Raw genomic sequence first — 10,580 nt, forward strand, 5'->3', positions numbered from 1 at the left:
TATATATATATATATATATATATATATATATATATATATATATATATGTTTATGTTCAACCACCAAGCAACACAAGTGTCAGAAGAACTGGTTCAGTTCTGGGAGTGGACTTGCAGCCTCTGACAGAGGTGTCTGAGCAGTGGATGCTGAGTAAACTGCTCCAGATCCTGAACAACATGTCACACCCCCTGCATGACACACTGGACTCTTACCGCAGCACCTTCAGTCGTAGACTAAGACCACCGAGGTGCTCCACAGAACAACACAGGAAGTCCTTCCCCCCTGTGTCTATCAAACTTTTCAACTCCTCCCTCTTTCTACACAAAGAACAATCAAATTAATCCTGCACCACAATAAACACTTTAATGTTTCTGTCTGCACCTGACCTCTTTTAGAACTTAATTGTTGGTATTTATATGTTATCTGTTTATTTTATTTTATTTTATTTTATATTGTATATCTTGTGTGATTCCTTGTGTACATTCCTTTGTATTGAAACTCTGACAAAACAGTTTCCTGTGGGATCAGTAAAGTTCCATCTTCCATCCATTATCTTTTACAGGCTTCTTACATTTTTGGGTCACGGGGGTCGCCGGTGCCCATGTCTGGCAATCACTGTGCGAGGGGGCGGGGTACACCCTGGACAGGTCTCCAGTCCATCACAAGGACACATAGAGACAAACGAGACAAACAACCATTCACTCTCTCACTCACACCTAGGGACAATTTAGAGTTACCAATCAGCCTAACATGCATGTTTTTGGTCTGTGGGAGGAAACTGGAGTACCCGGAGAAAATCCACGCATGCACGGGGAGAACATGCAAACTCCACCCAGAAAGACCCCGGACCGGGATTTGAATCTGCTCGCTGAGATGCAGCAGCTCTACCAGTTGCGCCACCGTGCTGCCAAGTTCCATCTTTTTTATCTTATCTTATCTTATCTTATCTTATCTTATCTTATCTTATCTTATATTATCTTATCTTGTCTTGTCTTGTCTTGTCTCGTCTCGTCTTGTTTTAGCTTAGCTTAGCAAAACTCGACCTTGGTTTTGGTTACCAGACCTGACGAGTCCAGTGGGCTGCAGGGTCTTCACAAAGTTCTGGACTAGAATATTTTTTAAATTGCCAAAAAAATATTAAAAAAATAAGGCATACTAATGGGAAAATGCCTTTTCCCACAGTAATTATCATATATAAACAAAACAAAAATAATGTTATTTGGGGACTGTCAATCACATACAGAAATTCTAATACAAATAGATGGAGTGAAAATTGAAAGAGTTCAGGAAAACAAATTTCTTGGTGTCATTATTGATGATAAACTCACCTGGAAACCACACATCAAATATGTTCAAAGTAAAGTCTCAATAAATATTGCCCTCTTAAACAAAGCCAAGTCAGTCATAGAACAAAAAGCATCACATGTACTCTACTGTTCACTAATCTTACCTTATTTAAGCTATTGTGCAGAAATCTGAGGCAATAATTACAAAACTGCACTACAGGCATTAACAATACTACAAAAAAGAGCAATGAGAATAATCCATAAGGTGGGATATTTAGAAAGCACTAATATACTATTTGTAAAATCTAAATTATTAATGTTCATTGACATATTGAAACTACAGACAGCTCTAATTATTTACAAAGCAAAAAATAGACAATTACCAGAAAACATTCAAAACCTGTTTAAAATTAAGGAGCACATTTATATGTTAAGGGGAGAATCACAGTTTAAAATATGAAAAATTAGAACTACTAGAAAAAACTTTAGTGTATCAGAAAGTGTAGTAAAACTGTGGAATAATTTAAATATTGAACTTAAACAATGTCCAAACATAAAACTGTTCAAATTATCATATAAACATGATTATTGCTGGATATAATATTATTCAATTATTGTTTTTGTTTTTTTTTCTTTGTTGTTTGTTATTGATGCTTTTGTTTTTGGTGAAGTTAAAGGAATACTAATTGTTAATCTACTATAGTTACCTTAAATAGATACTATATCCATGGATAAATATGGGATTAGTTGTTGTATGTATGGATTATACATGTAATGAACGTAAGATTATGTAAGTGGTTAGGGAGTGGGAATTTTGATAAATTTATACTTCTACCCACTCCAATGAATATGTAAAACAAAAAGTTTTTACATTATGCTTCATGCTATATATATATATATATATATATATATATATATATATATATATATATTTTACATATTAAAAAAATAATAAACTAAACTATAATATTTTGATAATTAAACAAAAAAAAGTTTTTTTTTTTTTTTAACATATGACCCTAAACAGTTATTTTTTTTACATGTAATTTAAACTTGATTTTATTTTTTTATTTTTTTACAGGCTGAGATAGCTCTAAAAGATTAAGTTATTTTCTTTGTAAAATAAAATAATAAAATAAACATATAAACAAATAGTGCTATTAAGCAGTTAAGTAAGGTCGTCAATTTTTCTCTTAAGAAACAGAGTCATAAAAGTAAATGGACTTCCAGGGGTTACTATAAAACCAAAGACAGTAGGTTTATGAAGCAGGAGTGGAGTGTGGTCAACTATAAACACCAGTCAATGAAAAGTGTCTTGACAGAATGTAAATCAGGGCCATTTCTATCAAATGATCATCACCTAGGTTATAAAAAAAAAGACAAACCTTAGGCAGATTAAAATGGTTACTGGTATATATAATTGCAGGAAAAAAACAAAAAAAAAAACACTTATTGGCTATCTTTAATGTACTGTAAATTAAATAAAAAAAAGTGTTATCTCCATCCACTGGGTTTTGACATCACCATTTCCACCTATAAATATAACCAAAAATAAATCTTGATTGATATTGCAGGAGTCTTTACTTTAAAATCTGGGAGTTTTAAGTCAGTACTCCACCTTTACACCAGTATTCAAGCTTGTCTTACTTTTTATTCTTGGTATGTGATAAGCCGCCTGCCAAGACTTCTTAAATTTTATATCTGCTTAACCCCACTCCCCCTCATCTCTCTCCCACTCTCTTTTCTAATTATCTCGTCTCTGTCCCATCTTTTCTGTTCCTAGCCTTGCAGAGATAACACACTCCCCACCCCCAGTGAGTTCTTGGTGTCGATATGAATGTGCTGCTATCATCGATAAACTGTCAGACTCCTTTCCCCGCCTCTCACTCTGCACTCTACCTCCACTGACTTTTCTACGACAACCGTTTAAAAAAATCCTTATGACATTAAATCACTGATGCCAACATTTAATATCCACTTTGATGAGTACCCAAACATTACATCCACATGTTGTTGAAGTATTTAAAAGTATTTAGGATGTGCACTCAGTGACAGACAGTTGCATGGTTGCCCAACTTTCATGAAAGTATGCAATCACATAAAGATAAACAATAAAAATGCAATAGTTACAATTTATTTTTCCAGTTTATTCAATTTCACACTATATATATATTTTTTTTTTTTCCATTTCATTTACCATTTATTTGTCCAGGTAGTCTCATTGAGTCACGAGAACTCATTTTCAAGAGAGACCTGTTTAGGGAGCAGATGGTGGGGCTTAAAGGCCTTGTTCAGGGGCCCAGAGTGCGGCGCATGAGGGTGGAGGCAAGTGTGGTTGTTTCACCTTTTCCACCCACATTTTGATGTTGACAGCACTGGGAGTTGAACCTGCGACTTTCCGATCACAGGCCCATCTTCTCTAACCTCTGCGCCAGCACTCCCCCAAATCAAATAATCATATCAAATAATGTGTGGTAGGTTTGGTGTTTCAAACAAGTGGTACACTGATGTACCCCCGTCAGAGGTACTTGAATAGTGAATGTTTGTAGTTTTTAAGATGAGTGTTTTTCTGCAAGGCAGCACGGTGGTACAGTTGGTAGAGCTGCCTCTCAGTGAGCAGGTCGCTGGTTCTGATCCCAGTCAGGGTGTCTTTCTGGGTGGAGTTTGCATGTTCTCTCCAAGCATGTTAACCCCGCTATAAACGAGGGACTACTGTATTTTTAATTTGTCCACTAGGGGCGCACCGCAAGTTAGATTAGCAAACCTGATTTTGCACTCACCTTGAGTTAACCAGCCAATGGTAGCAACACACTTTTTTGTACTAACCTTTGCCTTGTTATTACATCCATCCATTATCTTTACCCACTTCTTCCTTTTTGGGTCGCATGGGTCACTGGTACCCATACTCAGCAGTCACCTTGGACAGGTCTCCAGTCCATCACAGGGACACATAGAGACAAACGAGATAAACAGCCATTCACTCTCTCACACCTAGAGACAATTTATAGTTACCAATCAGCCTAACATGCATGTTTTTGATCTGTGGGAGGAAACCGGAGTACCCGGAGAAAACCCACTCATGTATGGAGAAAACATGCAAACTCCACCCAGAAAGGTCCCCCGGTTGGGATTTGAACCAGTGGCCTGGTTGCTGAGAGGTGTCAGACCTACCAACTGCACATCCCCATTATCAAACAATGTAAAAAAAAAAAGAAAAGTGGAGACAGAGTGTTTAGTTTTCCAAGAAAAATGGACAAATTCCCATGCATTTACAGAAGTGAATGGGAAACCTGTGTACTTGCTATGTTTGCAGCAAGTTTCATTCTTCAAGGAATAATCCGCATCACTGTGAAACTCGTGGCGAAAAATAAAATGGATTGCTAGGACAACTGAGGAAAGAGAAGATAAACAAATAGCTGGCAAGTCTGAATTCAAATTCAAATTCAAAAATACTTAATAAATTCCAGAAGGAAATTAAATGTTGTACCTCATCATCCTGGTTTCATTAAAGAGTTGTTCTAGATTCTGATGGCTGTGGGCAGGAAGGATCTCTTGTAGCTATGAGAGTATGACCTTCTGCAGCTCCTGGATCCAAGATGGCCACTAATGATCAACACCTGCAGGTCGTCTCGCCACTCGCCATCAAGGATCCAGCTCTACATAAGGCTGCAGTCGAGCCCTACTCTCTGGTGGAGCATATCGCCTTCCTCATGGTAGTATGTTTCTGGCCTGGTTATGATAAGTGAGTCTTGTCTAACTCTTGCTCTGTTTTGTGTACTACAGTACCTGATCTCCTTGTGCTCCTCCATGTCTGGTTATCTTGGACCGTTGTTGCCTCCTGAGTCTCCTCGCACTCCAACCACTTGCCTGTGTTCCTCTTCACCGACCATAGGGCCAGGAAACTATCTCCTCCAACCAAACCTGTAAGAACAAAAACAAACTGGAATCAAAACCAAAATCCTCCCTCGCTGTGAACACCTACCCGACGTCTATCCTTGCCTTCCAGGGTTCCTGTGGAGAAACAAGCTGTTGTTCATATTCCACTGTAAATAATAAACACTGTTCAACCTTACCTGTTGGAGTCTTGTGTCGTCTCGGTCTCGCACTCTCTGGGTCTCCTGAGTATATGACAGTAGTGGTCTGTCTTACAGCGGATCTGAAGAAGCCTCTGACTTAAGACAGTCTGTTGTTGAATGACACAGAGCTACTTCAACATGAAGCCACCATGAGCGGTGCAATTCTAAAAAAAAACAACAAAGAAAAAATAACAGCAGTCCATTTTCACCGGAGCCAATTGGTCATTGGAGAAAATTGGACAATTCATGGAGAAAAAAGTGAAACCAATGATGGAATTTCAATCTCCAGAATGGCTGCAGGACCTTGCATCTATGGTTAATGTCACAGAGCAATTCAATAATCTGAACTAAATGCTGCAAGGCCACAAAAAGTTCTCACAGTATTATGGCAGCATACACACTGTTTTTTTAAAAAACAGGCTTTGTGGGAAACAGCTGGCAAATGATGAACTTGCTTTTTTTTTCATTTTAGAGATATCCATTCGATCAGTGTTAATGTTGACATGAAACAGTAGAGAGGAAAGATTACAAGACTGCTGAGAGAGTTTGAAAGACGGTTTCAAGTGTTTGGTGAACTTGAGAAAGTATTTTCAGTATTCCGCTCACCATTCACTGTCCAAACTTCTGCTGAGCCTGTTAACATCCAACTTGAAATAATTCATTTGCAGTTAGATGCAGATTTGAAGGACAGATCTGCCACAGTGGCTTTGGACACATTTTACCAGTATTTCTTGCCAATGTACCTCAAAATGAAATCACTTGCTGCAAAAGTTTTAAGCATATTTTGGACCGCCTACCTCTGTGAACAACTGTTTTCTGTATTCTTACAAAGTCAGACCCTTTGGACAAATTATTCTTAGAAGAATCCTTCCAAAGGACCTGACTTTACTTTGTTAGATATTTCTACCTAGACTATTGAGCAGGGCAGCACGGTGGTTCAGTTGGTTTGAGCTGTTGCCTCTCAGTGAAAAGGTCGATGGTTCAAAGCCCAGCCCGAGACCTTTCGGGGTGGAGTTTGCATGTTCTCTCCGTGCATGTGTGGGTTTTCTCCGGGTACTCCGGTTTCCTCCCACAGATCAAAAACATGCATGTTAGGCTGATTGGTAACTATAAATTGTCTCTAGGTGTGAGAGAGTGAATGGTTGTTTATCTCGTTTGTCTCTATGTGTCCCTGTGATGGACTGGAGACCTGTCCAAGGTGACTGCTGAGTATGGGTACCAGTGACCCATGCGACCCAAAAAGAAAGAAGCGGGTAAATATAATGGATGGATGGATTATTGAGAATGTATCAGGATGTATTGAACATCTTTAAAACAAAGTAGTGCTCAAAACTCCCACACAAGCACCTACATGACTTTTGGAAATTAACTGCTTTTCAGAACCAACGCCTGATATTGATGCACTTGAGCAGACTAAAAGATGCCAAGCTTTAGGAGCAAAGAAACAACGAGTTAGCAGGATACCTTTAAACTCCTGCTTCAGAGACCTTTTGCTTTTTGGATATAGTTTTCTGAAAATTAATCTAATTTGTAGTCATATGTAAAATACTGGGGCAGCACGGTGGCGCAACTGGTAGAGCTGCTGCCTCTCCGCGAGCAGGTCCTTGGTTCAAACCCCAGTTCAGGGGCCTTCTGGGTGGAGTTTGCATGTTCTCTCCGTGCATGCGTGGGTTTTCTCCGGGTACTCTGGTTTCCTCCCACAGACCAAAAACATGCATGTCAGGCTGATTGGTAACTCTAAATTGTTCCTATGTGTGAGTGAGAGAGTGAATGGTTGTTTGTCTCGTTTGTCTCTATGTGGCCCTGTGATGGACTTGCGACCCGTCCAGGGTGTACCCCGCCCCTCGCACAGTGATTGCTGGACATGGGCACCAGCGACCCCCGTAACCCAAAATGGAATAAGCGGGTAAAGATAATGGATGGATGGATGTAAAATACTGAATATTATGAAACAGGAAGTTAGTCAGCAGTTTCGCTATACAAGTTTGGTATGGTGGAGCCCTATTTTTTGTGCACTGCAACACATTTTATCAATATGTTATGTATTTTTCTGTATAAATATTTTATAGTCAAGATCCATTTCAACAGTATATTATTCAGTTTCAACTTAATGTGACAAAATGTTTTGTGCCTTTGTAGATCCACTGTGATCAGTTGTAGTGCACATGTACTGTATACTTGATACACTCAGGCATAGTATTATTGAAATTGCACTTCTCAGGTTCATTATGATTTCTAAAAGATTTGTTTATTAAATTTAAACATTCTTGCTGCAAAAAAAAGAAAGGGAAAAATGTAGATTTGTCATCATTTACTAGTTATTATTGTGTGATTTTACTGTTTCAGCCCAAGTGAGATGAAATTAGGCTGAATGTGGCTCTTCAACTAAAATCAGTTTTACACCTCTTATGTGGAGCATCATTTGTTTTGTTGGAAAATTAAGTAGCGATAGAAACACAACATTAAATATTACTTTAACACAGATTAGAATGCTTAAATATTTTCTTAAATAAACATTATTTTTTTCACCATCAACTCCCTACTTACACACATGAAGTTGTTTGTGCTTATCCATAATATATAGACTTGTATTTTTAGCACACTCCTGATTTATTAATTTGTATACCAAGAACTTGTCACATTGCCTTAATAAAGTAGCGTCTGTTTACTTTATATTTCAATAAAATATTCCAAGCGGAGTTGTTTAAAACATGGACATGGTTATCTAAAACACCTGCAGTGAACAACTTTCATTTCAGCCTATGTACTTTAGTATATACTTTACTTTGAGTACAATGACTGGCTTGCAGCTTTGTAATGGTTGTTTTTTTCTTTACATCAGTATTCAGCAGTCAGGTGGGGAGAAGCTTACTGTTTTGTAAAAGACACAGACGTTTCCCTTTGACAGTAACTTTAATTGGTCAGATGCCAGACATCTATAGAAACATGCTTCTGCTGCAGTCCATGCTAGATTGCATCTCTATCTCTCCCTCTCCCCCCCTCTCTCTCTCACTCAACAGACTTAGTTTATTATGCTGTTTTTGTTTTCACCTTTACAGATACTGGCTGCATTTGTCCACTGGTGTTCAGAAGAAACATTTGGATTCACTGACTCATGTAGAAGTGGGTACAGAGCAGCTGTATGCCACTGGAATAATGCGTTTGGACATGGTTACTTCAGTAATTAGTGTCATTATGTATTTATTTCCCCACGTGTTAAGTACTTTATTTTTGTCGGCAATGCCATCACGAGGTATCCAACGTTATAATGTGTGTCGAGTCAGGAGTTCTTTCATTTGTCTTTTAAATGCTTGAATAAAGACAAGGAAAACCTCATCTGCTTTATAAATGGGTCTATTAGTATGATGAGCACTGACCAAATGTGCAGGATTCAATTAAACAAACGTGAATATTATAATGAATTGCAGTTGAGTTTTAAATCGAGGATAAAACAGAGCAAGGTAAACATGAAACAAAGGCTGTTGTATATTAGCGTGCAGGTAACATATTCAAAACCTACACCTAACTTGTGCCACTTACACCAGTGTGTTTGCCATTTTTGCATACAATTATGCTATATGCCACCCTGTGACAGCTGCCCTTGTGGCCATATACTCCAACCTGCTGTGCATAACTTTGGTATAAGCTGCGCTAACGTTGATCATAAACCGCATAAGCAAAAATAAATACTGTCATATGCTTGTATCAATTAGATATAAGTTAGGGAGAAGTCATGGATTCATTCATTCATTCAACCTTTATTTAGACAGGTAAATCCCATTGAGCCTCGAGGACTCATTTACAAGAGAGACCTGATTTCAACAAAGAATGATGACAATAATGGAGAACAGTGACAACAATAAACAGTTATAAAAAGTCATACTCCAGTTTTTTTTTTTTTTTTAAACAAATAGGATGGCTAAAAAAAGTAAAAAAAAAACAAAAAAACAGCTAGATTCTAATGCAAATGTAGAAAACTAAAAACAGGAACATGTCTGCATTGGTTCCTGCCAGGAGTCCAACAGATTCTTATAAGTTATTATAAGTTAAGTAAGTTAAGCTGGGATAAGTTAGGATACGTTCTTTAAAGGTTATACTGTATATTCATTCAACTCATTAGCATTATGGTAAGTACACATATTGCAGTAGATTGTTTGTAATTCCATCCATCCATTATATTTACCTGCTTCTTCCATTTTGGGTCATGGGGGTCACTGGTGCCCATATCCATCAGTCACAGTGAGAGAGGCGGGGGACACCCTGGACAGGTCTCAAGTCTCTCACAGGACCATAAAGAGACAAACAAGACAAACAACCGGTCATACAGAAAACCCATGCATGCACAGAGAGAACATGCAAACTCTTCCCAGAAAGGTCCCCGACTGAGATTTAATCTGGCAACCTTTTTGCTTAGAGGTAGCAGCTCTACCGACAGTGCCATCGTGTTGCCCCAAATGAAATCAGAGCACATTAAAATGACTAGAAACTCAGACAGTTGTACAGATACTGAACTAATTCATTTTGTTGTAATGTCTGAGAATCATATTCAGCATGTATTTTAAGTACTGTGCAATTGTAATTAATCCTGTGTGTATTAGCAACACATTAATTTCTGAAAAATAATCTCTAAAAACCGGCTATGGTTGTACATGCACATGTGTCAAGCCTCAGGTTTAAAAAAATCAATATATTTAAAAAAATATATATAGAGAGAGTTTGGCATTAAATACAACAAGAACAACAAGAACAACAACAACAACAACAACAACAATAATAATAATAATATTTATGATGATAATAATAATAATAATACATCAAAAGATGAAATCCATTCAAACATAAATTACATGTTTTAACCAAGACAGCTTGGAAATTAATACTGTATTTTTTTTTTTTTTCTTAGTGATTGAACAAAGTGGCACTAACTGTCTAGCATTTAGCTGTTTTTAGGACTCACTCCCCCCCAAAAAAAAGAAATATTTTAAAATGGCGGGGAAAGATGCCGGACAGATCCGGTAGACCCAAATGTGTAGTGAGGGTTTGCAGTGAACACCTGGCAGAAGAACCCATCAGAGAGATTCATACTTTTTCAGTCAGGTCATCTGGACAGCTTATTTTTTGTGCTGAAACGTTTTGCCTTTGATCCGGAATTCTTCACCAGTCAAGGAAACACACAACACAAAACTGATTCTTCTTGGGGGAAGAATCCGTTTTGTGT

Source organism: Nematolebias whitei, chromosome 1, assembly GCF_014905685.2.
Source record: "Nematolebias whitei isolate Nwh7 chromosome 1, NemWhi1, whole genome shotgun sequence".
In the NCBI taxonomy this organism is placed as follows: Eukaryota; Metazoa; Chordata; class Actinopteri; order Cyprinodontiformes; family Rivulidae; genus Nematolebias; species Nematolebias whitei.